We start from the raw sequence: 13,654 nt of genomic DNA, 5'->3' as shown, positions 1-13,654 counted from the left end.
CCTGTCCCACTGATTTGCCTCTGCTTAATTAAACTCTCCTCTGACATCTACTCTAACCTCTCTGCTCTCTCTCTCTTTCCGCTTAAACTAACAATCTTATTAACTCTTACAATGCTATCCTCCTATCTATATGCCCCCTCTAGGCTCTGACACACTTGTCCCTCTAGCCCACACCCTTGGCTAAATTCCCAAACATGTTCATCACACTTCCACTCGCTGTTCTTAATGCCTATGAAGGAAATCACACAATTGATATTTGATTTTTCTACAGTAAAAATGTCTCCAGTCCTGTATAAAGCTGCTCTCTGGGGCCAAACCACACTACTTTTTTTTCACATTCATCAACACTCAAATTTAATTTACGCTGTCTTTTTTTCCCTGTATTTGACTCCCTCCACTAACCTTCTCCTCACACTTGCCATCCTTCCTTCACTTCTCCTCAAGCATTTGACTACTTCAGAGGCAAGGTGGATGCCACCCACAAGGAGATTCCTTCTGTCCCTTCCCCCTTCTCTCCTTCTACCTAATTCTCCTTCTGCATTTGACTCCTTTTCTTCTCTTACAGAGCTGGAAGCTAATCATCTTCTCTTCTCCCTCTACCACATGCCCTCTAGATCGTATCCCCTCACACCTTACTGCATCTCTTAGTCCCCACTCTCACCCACATCTTCAATTCCTCCCTATTCTCTGGCTCTTTACCCTCTTACTTTAAGCCTGTAGTGGTCACCCTTTTCTCAGAAACAACCTACACCCTATGTGCCTTACTAACTACCGCCCTGTATCCCTCCTGCTGTTTGTCTCCTAATTGCTAGAATGTCAACATTCTTAAATCACATTCCCTCCTGGATCCTTTACAACCTGCCTTTCGTACAGCTCGTTCTACAGACTGTGCTTAAAGCAAATTCCCAAGGTCACTTTTCCCTACTAATCCTACTTGATCTATCTGCTGCGTTTGATGCTCTCAATCACTCTCCTCCTTCATATTCTAAACTCTCTCTTGGTATCCGTAACACAGTTCTATCCTGGTTTTCATCATAACTTTCCTGTCACACATTCTCCATCTCTGTTGCTAACATGTCTTCGTCTTCTATTGATCTGTCTGTGGGTATACATCAGGGCTCTGTTCTGAGATCTCTCTTTCTCTCTACATACTATCATTTGGTGACCTCATCAACTCTTTGTGACAATCCTATAAATAACAAATACAAATATCAGGTCATGGGAATAAGTGATTTGGACATAAAAGTAACATTTCGGAAGTGTGGACAACTAATACATCTTGTAGATTGCCTTTACAGTGTGATGTCATTGATTCAGTAGATTGTGTGCAGACCAGGACTGCAGTACAGTGTCACTCACATGGATGACTTGCGTGGTAGAAGCTCAAGAACAAGGATGTCAAACTCCAGTCCTCGAGGGCAGCAAACAGGCCAGGTTTTCAGGATATCCCTACTGAAAACCTGGCCTGTTTGGGACCCTCGAGGACTGGAGTTTGACATGCATGCTCTAGAAGGAGCACAGCTGTGGGTGGGAGGTGGATTTGCTTTGCATCAAATGGTTTGGAGCAAGGTTTATTGTATGTATTATCATAATAACAATGCAATGCTTAACTTTTATTTCAGGAGGGATGACTGCAGAACAGAAGTGAATATTGAAGCCATGTGTTCCTTTTCTTGCAAAAGAGAAAATTTGAAGGACAGTTGAAGAGAAGGAAAATTACTACACAGAGACAGATAAGCAATGTGTATATTTCTCATTTACCATTTAGTATTTGTCGTTTTATTGACTCCACACAATCCGGCTGCTACGGGTTTCACATTGAATATTTTCATCTCTACTCTACCCCTTCCTGTGATCTGAACCATGCAAGTTTTCGTTGATTCAATACATCATGAGTAGAGGGTGGCTACAGTATGAAGTAAAGACCCAAGGACCACATCTACTACCATTCATAACAAGAACATGTGCAGTAGCGCACAGCTGCAGTTCTATGTGATTGTTATGAAAGGTTGAGGTGGTTCAATTCTATGAATCTGGAGTGGGATGGATCCTGTTTGCATCATATGGTTTCATCTAGGCCAGTAGATTATATAACTCTCAGTACAGGTTACACATGGCATCAGTATTAGTGATTTAAAGAGGAGGAAAGCTTCAATGTGGAGAACAAAGCCAAGTAATGTTGAAGTTACTCCTTTTACCATTTACTTGGTCAGTCTGTACTGTCTACTCCCCACACAGCTGCTAAGGATCTTCCATTTTAAATACTTTCACCTCCTATTCTGCACTGCTTTGCTGCCCATTATTCAGAGATGCGTTCCAGTCATGTTTACCACTCTGAATCTCTCTGCAGTCATTGGTTCAGCACATCATGGGTAGAGCATGGCTACAGATACAGCAAGCTATTATTATTTTACCGGCTGATCATCCATAATATTGCATTAAAACATAGAATATCACTTAATTTCCAAAAGATTCAGTGATGCTGATAATGCAGAATCTCACAACATTTCCCATCATAATGCCATAATGCACCAGTGGGAGAAATAATCCTTGCTATATCTGTACATTGTGTGACGTATTACCTCCATGACCATTGAGAGCAAGTACATCTTCTGTATAGAGCGGCTGTGTTATGATGCAGTTATTGATCATCATTGACATAATCACAAGAATCTTATGCAAAGGGAAATTGTCCGCAGCGAAGTGAGATTTCAGCCCCCAAACGTCTGTAATATTAATGCAATGTCTTACTTTTGTTGCAGTGAACACTGAAGAGACGGATCTACTACAACACTGTACAGGATGAGCATACGCTACAAGCAGCAAAATGATCTTGCAGTTGACAGTATGTTGTTCTGGTAATGTGCACAATTATTATTTATGGGCTACACACCACAGTGCTGGACATATTCTGTTAACTTCAACTCTACTCCTAACATGGAGATGTCTTCCTGGTGTTACTGATTCAGTACATCATATGCACAGTGTGGTTATGATATGATGGATTGATTTAATGAACCCACCAACCAATGATGACATCTGCATCATCTTCTGTAAAGTGCAGCTACAGCATGATATTATCAGCATTTGGTGCGGTATAATCAGAGGTATCTATGTGCTTTTGTGCCTGTTTTAAGTCCTCCAGCTTAACGCCCCTACACCTCCCACTACACAGGCATACTTACTTATGCATACACTGACATCTGGCATACCTACACACACCCCAGGGCCACTTCCTTCCCCTGATGTCAGGGAGAGGATGGGCATGCAGAGTGCAGTAAGTCTCCACGTTACTCTGGCCAACAGTCTTGGCCTACCTCCAGCATCTGTCACCCACAACATCTGTTCCCTCCTTGTAAAGTGCTGAACTATCTCACCTGGGTCAGTGCTATAGCTGATCACAGTGCCCGATCAGGATGTCACTGTGACAGGCAGCAGTGCAGATTGACCGGTCAATCAATGCAGTGCCGCAACATATGCACTAAATGAGATTTCCGTGCCCCCAGTCAGGTTACTCCCTGGGCAGTGACCCTGCTCACACCCTCCCCTAGTTCCACCTCTGATCACAATTATCTCTCTTGGAGAGTGTAGCAAATTGGAGTTGGGGGAATCTCACCTCTGCCATGCATGGTCACAATCTGGGCACAGGACCCAAATAGTGGGCAATGTGGCACTTCTTACAGTAGAGAATAAGTAACTTTATTCTTTACTTGTGTATTAAGGACCTTATTTGCATTAAATTCAGTCCACATGGGACCAAGACTTTCTGGCTTACTGAACAAAGTGGAATTGTTTCGTAGAGGGTGGAGAATTGTATTTTATCTGAAATTACCCCCTCTGCACAAAATACAAACAATTATACCCATACAAGTACCTTGTGGAAGTTGTTGCCCTCTATCTTCCTGTGGTCTCTCCCTGTTTCTCACCGTGCCTCCTCCCATTTCCTTGCACCTCTGCGTCTCCGCATATATCCCTATACTCAGAGCCGGCTCCGGTCAGTGACATGGGATGCCCAAATATGAGCATACCCATATATGGGCATCCATGCCACTGACCGGAGCCCGCTCTGTTGCGGATATGGAGAGAGACTGGGAGATTTACATCCCCTTATAATTCATATGGTGCATGGTACCGGCACGTATTGTTTTACCGGTACTGTGTACCTTCCTACTTTCACACTGGTACAGTATATGCTGCAGTGGGACTGAGAGGGATATATTGGTAACACATAGTCATTGTTGGGGGAATTCAATCCATTTTGAAAATAGTAATGAAATGTTTTTTACTTTTCTTTTTTTTCAGTAATGAAGAATGAAACATTTCTGTTAAAATTGAATTGGAGGTGAACTGGATTCATCATCAACTCTGCACCAGTGTGAATTGATGTTCTTTAATGTTCTGATAAGGTACATGCAACATCTCTTCCTCAACCCCTGCACCACTCTCTGCCTCTTGCCTCTCTCTCTCCACCTCCCTGCTAAGCGTATTAACCCATCTAATGTAATCCACATTCCATGTCTCACTTTACTCTTCACTTCTCACGTGCCCTCTGGAATGACTGCTCTCTGACTAACAAGGTCTATTTGTACATGACCTCTTCTGCTCTCATCCACCACCTCTCATTCCCCTCACCCCTGTCCTACTCGATACCTCAGCTTAATTGAACTCTCTCCTCTGACATCTACCCTTATCTCTAACCTCTCCTCACTTTCTGCTTAAACTAACTATCTTGTTAACTTTTACAATGCTATCATCTCCTCCTCCCTCCTCCTCCTTCCTCCTCCCTCCTCCATTATATATATACCCCTTCTAGGCTCTGACACACTCATCCCTCTAAGGCCATGATTATCATGGGCACATGCTTGGTCGTCCACAGTGCGTGCGAGCGATGCAGAGCCGCCTCGGACCTCAGTGCAGGGATTGCTGCATACCCCCAGCATCTGTCACCCACAAACAATACACACACTAATACTCCCCACAATACACACTATAATACCTCCTCAATACTAATCTCCCCAATAATATTATAGCTCCAAACACAATATACACAACACCCTTACACAAGATACACAATCTAGTACTCTCCTCTGCACCTCTACACACAATATAATACTCCCACACACACACAATATACACACTACCCTCCTACCCCCATAAAATACAACCAATAATACACACACACTTTGTGGATGTTGGGACCAGCTCCCGGCATGCACCAGTGAAAGAGAGAGGCCCGCAGAAGCTCGGAAGAACTCCCTCCATCCGTGCCTTCCTCCGTTTCACATCTTCTCCCTGTCTCTCTCCCTCCCTTTCCTTGCATCTCCCTGCGTCTTTACGTATACCCAGTCAGTGACGGCTCTGGTCACGTGATGCCTTAATATGGGCTTATCCATATATGTTCATCCACGTCACTAATGTGATGCCCGCACTGTTGCGGAGCTGGTACTTACGACGGGCACTTATTGTTTTATCAGTACTGCGTACCTGACTCTACCGGCCTACTTTCAACACTAGTACAATATGTGCTTCACTACGAGTGAGTGGGGAATATTGGCATCACACAGTCACTGTTGAATATGCCATTCAATCCATTTTGAAAATAGTAATGCAATGTGGTTTTGTTTTGTTTGCTTTTTGCAGTAATGAAGAATGGAAAAGTTATATTAAAATTAAATTGGAGGGGGACTAGATTCAGCATTTCATCATGAACTCTGCACTTGTGAGAATTTAACTTCTTGAATACCCTGACAGGTACACGCAACATTAAGACTATAATCTGCTGTGCAAGCTTTCGTGCTATACCTCCCCCTCAGGTTTTGATTTATACATTTGCTGCCTCAATTCATGTCCTCTAATATTTGAAAGCTCTCTCCTAGCATTTTCTCTTTACCACAGAACGTCATCCCAATGTAACCTCTCTCTTGTTCTTTCTGCTTGCTGTTTCCTCACTCCTCTGTTAAACTTTTCTAATTTCTCTAACTTCCACACTCCTGCTTTTATCCACATGTTCTCCTCTTTCCTTCCCCTACCTTTGCATGTGTCTACACACTGCACCATTTGTACAGACCTCTATTGCAGCTATTTCTGCACTGCTCAATGAAAAGCACTCTTTAATATCCTATTCTCTGTGCCCCCTCTCTCTGCGCCCCCTCTTTTGGCGCCTCCTCTCTCTGCGCCCCCTCTCTCTGCGCCTATCTGTCTCATTCTCTCTACGTCCCTCTCTCTCTACATAGAGCTATCTCTGTCTCTCTCTACACCTATCTCTGTGTCTCCTTCTATGTTTGCTGATGTGTGGGATATCTCTTATAATCTTGAACCTGCTCATATACACATCGGGCCTCCCTGCCTCTGCCTCCCTGCTAAGAGTGTTAACCTATCTAATGTAATCCACATTCCTTTCCTTACTTTTCTCTTCCCTTCTCCTATGCCATCTGGAATGTCCGTTCTCTGACTAACAAGGCTCTAGTTGTACATGACCTCTTCTGCTCTCATCATTCACAATCAGTCATTCCCCTCACCCCATCTTACCTGTCCCACTGATTTGCCTCTGCTTAATTAAACTCTCCTCTGACATCTACTCTAACCTCTCTGCTCTCTCTCTCTTTCCGCTTAAACTAACAATCTTATTAACTCTTACAATGCTATCCTCCTATCTATATGCCCCCTCTAGGCTCTGACACACTTGTCCCTCTAGCCCACACCCTTGGCTAAATTCCCAAACATGTTCATCACACTTCCACTCGCTGTTCTTAATGCCTATGAAGGAAATCACACAATTGATACTTGATTTTTCTACAGTAAAAATGTCTCCAGTCCTGTATAAAGCTGCTCTCTGGGGCCAAACCACACTACTTTTTTTTCACATTCATCAACACTCAAATTTAATTTATGCTGTCTTTTTTTCCCTGTATTTGACTCCCTCCACTAACCTTCTCCTCACACTTGCCATCCTTCCTTCACTTCTCCTCAAGCATTTGACTACTTCAGAGGCAAGGTGGATGCCACCCACAAGGAGATTCCTTCTGTCCCTTCCCCCTTCTCTCCTTCTACCTAATTCTCCTTCTGCATTTGACTCCTTTTCTTCTCTTACAGAGCTGGAAGCTAATCATCTTCTCTTCTCCCTCTACCACATGCCCTCTAGATCGTATCCCCTCACACCTTACTGCATCTCTTAGTCCCCACTCTCACCCACATCTTCAATTCCTCCCTATTCTCTGGCTCTTTACCCTCTTACTTTAAGCCTGTAGTGGTCACCCTTTTCTCAGAAACAACCTACACCCTATGTGCCTTACTAACTACCGCCCTGTATCCCTCCTGCTGTTTGTCTCCTAATTGCTAGAATGTCAACATTCTTAAATCACATTCCCTCCTGGATCCTTTACAACCTGCCTTTCGTACAGCTCGTTCTACAGACTGTGCTTAAAGCAAATTCCCAAGGTCACTTTTCCCTACTAATCCTACTTGATCTATCTGCTGCGTTTGATGCTCTCAATCACTCTCCTCCTTCATATTCTAAACTCTCTCTTGGTATCCGTAACACAGTTCTATCCTGGTTTTCATCATAACTTTCCTGTCACACATTCTCCATCTCTGTTGCTAACATGTCTTCGTCTTCTATTGATCTGTCTGTGGGTATACATCAGGGCTCTGTTCTGAGATCTCTCTTTCTCTCTACATACTATCATTTGGTGACCTCATCAACTCTTTGTGACAATCCTATAAATAACAAATACAAATATCAGGTCATGGGAATAAGTGATTTGGACATAAAAGTAACATTTCGGAAGTGTGGACAACTAATACATCTTGTAGATTGCCTTTACAGTGTGATGTCATTGATTCAGTAGATTGTGTGCAGACCAGGACTGCAGTACAGTGTCACTCACATGGATGACTTGCGTGGTAGAAGCTCAAGAACAAGGATGTCAAACTCCAGTCCTCGAGGGCAGCAAACAGGCCAGGTTTTCAGGATATCCCTACTGAAAACCTGGCCTGTTTGGGACCCTCGAGGACTGGAGTTTGACATGCATGCTCTAGAAGGAGCACAGCTGTGGGTGGGAGGTGGATTTGCTTTGCATCAAATGGTTTGGAGCAAGGTTTATTGTATGTATTATCATAATAACAATGCAATGCTTAACTTTTATTTCAGGAGGGATGACTGCAGAACAGAAGTGAATATTGAAGCCATGTGTTCCTTTTCTTGCAAAAGAGAAAATTTGAAGGACAGTTGAAGAGAAGGAAAATTACTACACAGAGACAGATAAGCAATGTGTATATTTCTCATTTACCATTTAGTATTTGTCGTTTTATTGACTCCACACAATCCGGCTGCTACGGGTTTCACATTGAATATTTTCATCTCTACTCTACCCCTTCCTGTGATCTGAACCATGCAAGTTTTCGTTGATTCAATACATCATGAGTAGAGGGTGGCTACAGTATGAAGTAAAGACCCAAGGACCACATCTACTACCATTCATAACAAGAACATGTGCAGTAGCGCACAGCTGCAGTTCTATGTGATTGTTATGAAAGGTTAAGGTGGTTCAATTCTATGAATCTGGAGTGGGATGGATCCTGTTTGCATCATATTGTTTCATCTAGGCCAGTAGATTATATAACTCTCAGTACAGGTTACACATGGCATCAGTATTAGTGATTTAAAGAGGAGGAAAGCTTCAATGTGGAGAACAAAGCCAAGTAATGTTGAAGTTACTCCTTTTACCATTTACTTGGTCAGTCTGTACTGTCTACTCCCCACACAGCTGCTAAGGATCTTCCATTTTAAATACTTTCACCTCCTATTCTGCACTGCTTTGCTGCCCATTATTCAGAGATGCGTTCCAGTCATGTTTACCACTCTGAATCTCTCTGCAGTCATTGGTTCAGCACATCATGGGTAGAGCATGGCTACAGATACAGCAAGCTATTATTATTTTACCGGCTGATCATCCATAATATTGCATTAAAACATAGAATATCACTTAATTTCCAAAAGATTCAGTGATGCTGATAATGCACAATCTCACAACATTTCCCATCATAATGCCATAATGCACCAGTGGGAGAAATAATCCTTGCTATATCTGTACATTGTGTGACGTATTACCTCCATGACCATTGAGAGCAAGTACATCTTCTGTATAGAGCGGCTGTGTTATGATGCAGTTATTGATCATCATTGACATAATCACAAGAATCTTATGCAAAGGGAAATTGTCCGCAGCGAAGTGAGATTTCAGCCCCCAAACGTCTGTAATATTAATGCAATGTCTTACTTTTGTTGCAGTGAACACTGAAGAGACGGATCTACTACAACACTGTACAGGATGAGCATACGCTACAAGCAGCAAAATGATCTTGCAGTTGACAGTATGTTGTTCTGGTAATGTGCACAATTATTATTTATGGGCTACACACCACAGTGCTGGACATATTCTGTTAACTTCAACTCTACTCCTAACATGGAGATGTCTTCCTGGTGTTACTGATTCAGTACATCATATGCACAGTGTGGTTATGATATGATGGATTGATTTAATGAACCCACCAACCAATGATGACATCTGCATCATCTTCTGTAAAGTGCAGCTACAGCATGATATTATCAGCATTTGGTGCGGTATAATCAGAGGTATCTATGTGCTTTTGTGCCTGTTTTAAGTCCTCCAGCTTAACGCCCCTACACCTCCCACTACACAGGCATACTTACTTATGCATACACTGACATCTGGCATACCTACACACACCCCAGGGCCACTTCCTTCCCCTGATGTCAGGGAGAGGATGGGCATGCAGAGTGCAGTAAGTCTCCACGTTACTCTGGCCAACAGTCTTGGCCTACCTCCAGCATCTGTCACCCACAACATCTGTTCCCTCCTTGTAAAGTGCTGAACTATCTCACCTGGGTCAGTGCTATAGCTGATCACAGTGCCCGATCAGGATGTCACTGTGACAGGCAGCAGTGCAGATTGACCGGTCAATCAATGCAGTGCCGCAACATATGCACTAAATGAGATTTCCGTGCCCCCAGTCAGGTTACTCCCTGGGCAGTGACCCTGCTCACACCCTCCCCTAGTTCCACCTCTGATCACAATTATCTCTCTTGGAGAGTGTAGCAAATTGGAGTTGGGGGAATCTCACCTCTGCCATGCATGGTCACAATCTGGGCACAGGACCCAAATAGTGGGCAATGTGGCACTTCTTACAGTAGAGAATAAGTAACTTTATTCTTTACTTGTGTATTAAGGACCTTATTTGCATTAAATTCAGTCCACATGGGACCAAGACTTTCTGGCTTACTGAACAAAGTGGAATTGTTTCGTAGAGGGTGGAGAATTGTATTTTATCTGAAATTACCCCCTCTGCACAAAATACAAACAATTATACCCATACAAGTACCTTGTGGAAGTTGTTGCCCTCTATCTTCCTGTGGTCTCTCCCTGTTTCTCACCGTGCCTCCTCCCATTTCCTTGCACCTCTGCGTCTCCGCATATATCCCTATACTCAGAGCCGGCTCCGGTCAGTGACATGGGATGCCCAAATATGAGCATACCCATATATGGGCATCCATGCCACTGACCGGAGCCCGCTCTGTTGCGGATATGGAGAGAGACTGGGAGATTTACATCCCCTTATAATTCATATGGTGCATGGTACCGGCACGTATTGTTTTACCGGTACTGTGTACCTTCCTACTTTCACACTGGTACAGTATATGCTGCAGTGGGACTGAGAGGGATATATTGGTAACACATAGTCATTGTTGGGGGAATTCAATCCATTTTGAAAATAGTAATGAAATGTTTTTTACTTTTCTTTTTTTTCAGTAATGAAGAATGAAACATTTCTGTTAAAATTGAATTGGAGGTGAACTGGATTCATCATCAACTCTGCACCAGTGTGAATTGATGTTCTTTAATGTTCTGATAAGGTACATGCAACATCTTTTCCTCAACCCCTGCACCACTCTCTGCCTCTTGCCTCTCTCTCTCCACCTCCCTGCTAAGCGTATTAACCCATCTAATGTAATCCACATTCCATGTCTCACTTTACTCTTCACTTCTCACGTGCCCTCTGGAATGACTGCTCTCTGACTAACAAGGTCTATTTGTACATGACCTCTTCTGCTCTCATCCACCACCTCTCATTCCCCTCACCCCTGTCCTACTCGATACCTCAGCTTAATTGAACTCTCTCCTCTGACATCTACCCTTATCTCTAACCTCTCCTCACTTTCTGCTTAAACTAACTATCTTGTTAACTTTTACAATGCTATCATCTCCTCCTCCCTCCTCCTCCTTCCTCCTCCCTCCTCCATTATATATATATACCCCTTCTAGGCTCTGACACACTCATCCCTCTAAGGCCATGATTATCATGGGCACATGCTTGGTCGTCCACAGTGCGTGCGAGCGATGCAGAGCCGCCTCGGACCTCAGTGCAGGGATTGCTGCATACCCCCAGCATCTGTCACCCACAAACAATACACACACTAATACTCCCCACAATACACACTATAATACCTCCTCAATACTAATCTCCCCAATAATATTATAGCTCCAAACACAATATACACAACACCCTTACACAAGATACACAATCTAGTACTCTCCTCTGCACCTCTACACACAATATAATACTCCCACACACACAATATACACACTACCCTCCTACCCCCATAAAATACAACCAATAATACACACACACTTTGTGGATGTTGGGACCAGCTCCCGGCATGCACCAGTGAAAGAGAGAGGCCCGCAGAAGCTCGGAAGAACTCCCTCCATCCGTGCCTTCCTCCGTTTCACATCTTCTCCCTGTCTCTCTCCCTCCCTTTCCTTGCATCTCCCTGCGTCTTTACGTATACCCAGTCAGTGACGGCTCTGGTCACGTGATGCCTTAATATGGGCTTATCCATATATGTTCATCCACGTCACTAATGTGATGCCCGCACTGTTGCGGAGCTGGTACTTACGACGGGCACTTATTGTTTTATCAGTACTGCGTACCTGACTCTACCGGCCTACTTTCAACACTAGTACAATATGTGCTTCACTACGAGTGAGTGGGGAATATTGGCATCACACAGTCACTGTTGAATATGCCATTCAATCCATTTTGAAAATAGTAATGCAATGTGGTTTTGTTTTGTTTGCTTTTTGCAGTAATGAAGAATGGAAAAGTTATATTAAATTGGAGGGGGACTAGATTCAGCATTTCATCATGAACTCTGCACTTGTGAGAATTTAACTTCTTGAATACCCTGACAGGTACACGCAACATTAAGACTATAATCTGCTGTGCAAGCTTTCGTGCTATACCTCCCCCTCAGGTTTTGATTTATACATTTGCTGCCTCAATTCATGTCCTCTAATATTTGAAAGCTCTCTCCTAGCATTTTCTCTTTACCACAGAACGTCATCCCAATGTAACCTCTCTCTTGTTCTTTCTGCTTGCTGTTTCCTCACTCCTCTGTTAAACTTTTCTAATTTCTCTAACTTCCACACTCCTGCTTTTATCCACATGTTCTCCTCTTTCCTTCCCCTACCTTTGCATGTGTCTACACACTGCACCATTTGTACAGACCTCTATTGCAGCTATTTCTGCACTGCTCAATGAAAAGCACTCTTTAATATCCTATTCTCTGTGCCCCCTCTTTTGGCGCCTCCTCTCTCTGCGCCCCCTCTCTCTGCGCCTATCTGTCTCATTCTCTCTACGTCCCTCTCTCTCTACATAGAGCTATCTCTGTCTCTCTCTACACCTATCTCTGTGTCTCCTTCTATGTTTGCTGATGTGTGGGATATCTCTTATAATCTTGAACCTGCTCATATACACATCGGGCCTCCCTGCCTCTGCCTCCCTGCTAAGAGTGTTAACCTATCTAATGTAATCCACATTCCTTTCCTTACTTTTCTCTTCCCTTCTCCTATGCCATCTGGAATGTCCGTTCTCTGACTAACAAGGCTCTAGTTGTACATGACCTCTTCTGCTCTCATCATTCACAATCAGTCATTCCCCTCACCCCATCTTACCTGTCCCACTGATTTGCCTCTGCTTAATTAAACTCTCCTCTGACATCTACTCTAACCTCTCTGCTCTCTCTCTCTTTCCGCTTAAACTAACAATCTTATTAACTCTTACAATGCTATCCTCCTATCTATATGCCCCCTCTAGGCTCTGACACACTTGTCCCTCTAGCCCACACCCTTGGCTAAATTCCCAAACATGTTCATCACACTTCCACTCGCTGTTCTTAATGCCTATGAAGGAAATCACACAATTGATATTTGATTTTTCTACAGTAAAAATGTCTCCAGTCCTGTATAAAGCTGCTCTCTGTGGCCAAACCACACTACTTTTTTTTCACATTCATCAACACTCAAATTTAATTTACGCTGTCTTTTTTTCCCTGTATTTGACTCCCTCCACTAACCTTCTCCTCACACTTGCCATCCTTCCTTCACTTCTCCTCAAGCATTTGACTACTTCAGAGGCAAGGTGGATGCCACCCACAAGGAGATTCCTTCTGTCCCTTCCCCCTTCTCTCCTTCTACCTAATTCTCCTTCTGCATTTGACTCCTTTTCTTCTCTTGCAGAGCTGGAAGCTAATCATCTTCTCTTCTCCCTCTACCACATGCCCTCTAGATCGTAT

General features: G+C 43.4%; 1 long non-coding RNA gene across 9 annotated transcripts in view; it reads left to right on the top strand.

Annotated features, from left to right (window-relative positions):
- LOC142467960 (uncharacterized) overlaps window positions 1-13,654 on the top strand; it is a 49,162-nt gene that overhangs the window by 12,843 nt on the left and 22,665 nt on the right. For 8 of the 9 annotated variants that reach the window (XR_012788547.1, XR_012788548.1, XR_012788540.1 and 5 more), the window contains 7 exons: window positions 1,623-1,742; window positions 2,763-2,858; window positions 4,303-4,406; window positions 5,641-5,751; window positions 8,150-8,269; window positions 9,290-9,385; window positions 10,830-10,933. This is a non-coding gene — a long non-coding RNA (uncharacterized LOC142467960). The remainder of the gene's footprint in view (window positions 1-1,622; window positions 1,743-2,762; window positions 2,859-4,302; window positions 4,407-5,640; window positions 5,752-8,149; window positions 8,270-9,289; window positions 9,386-10,829; window positions 10,934-13,654) is intronic. The other variant, XR_012788545.1, reaches the window with a different exon arrangement.

This window comes from Ascaphus truei, chromosome 1, assembly GCF_040206685.1.
Source record: "Ascaphus truei isolate aAscTru1 chromosome 1, aAscTru1.hap1, whole genome shotgun sequence".
NCBI lineage: Eukaryota > Metazoa > Chordata > Amphibia > Anura > Ascaphidae > Ascaphus > Ascaphus truei.
This window is presented reverse-complemented; position numbering and strand designations above follow the sequence as displayed.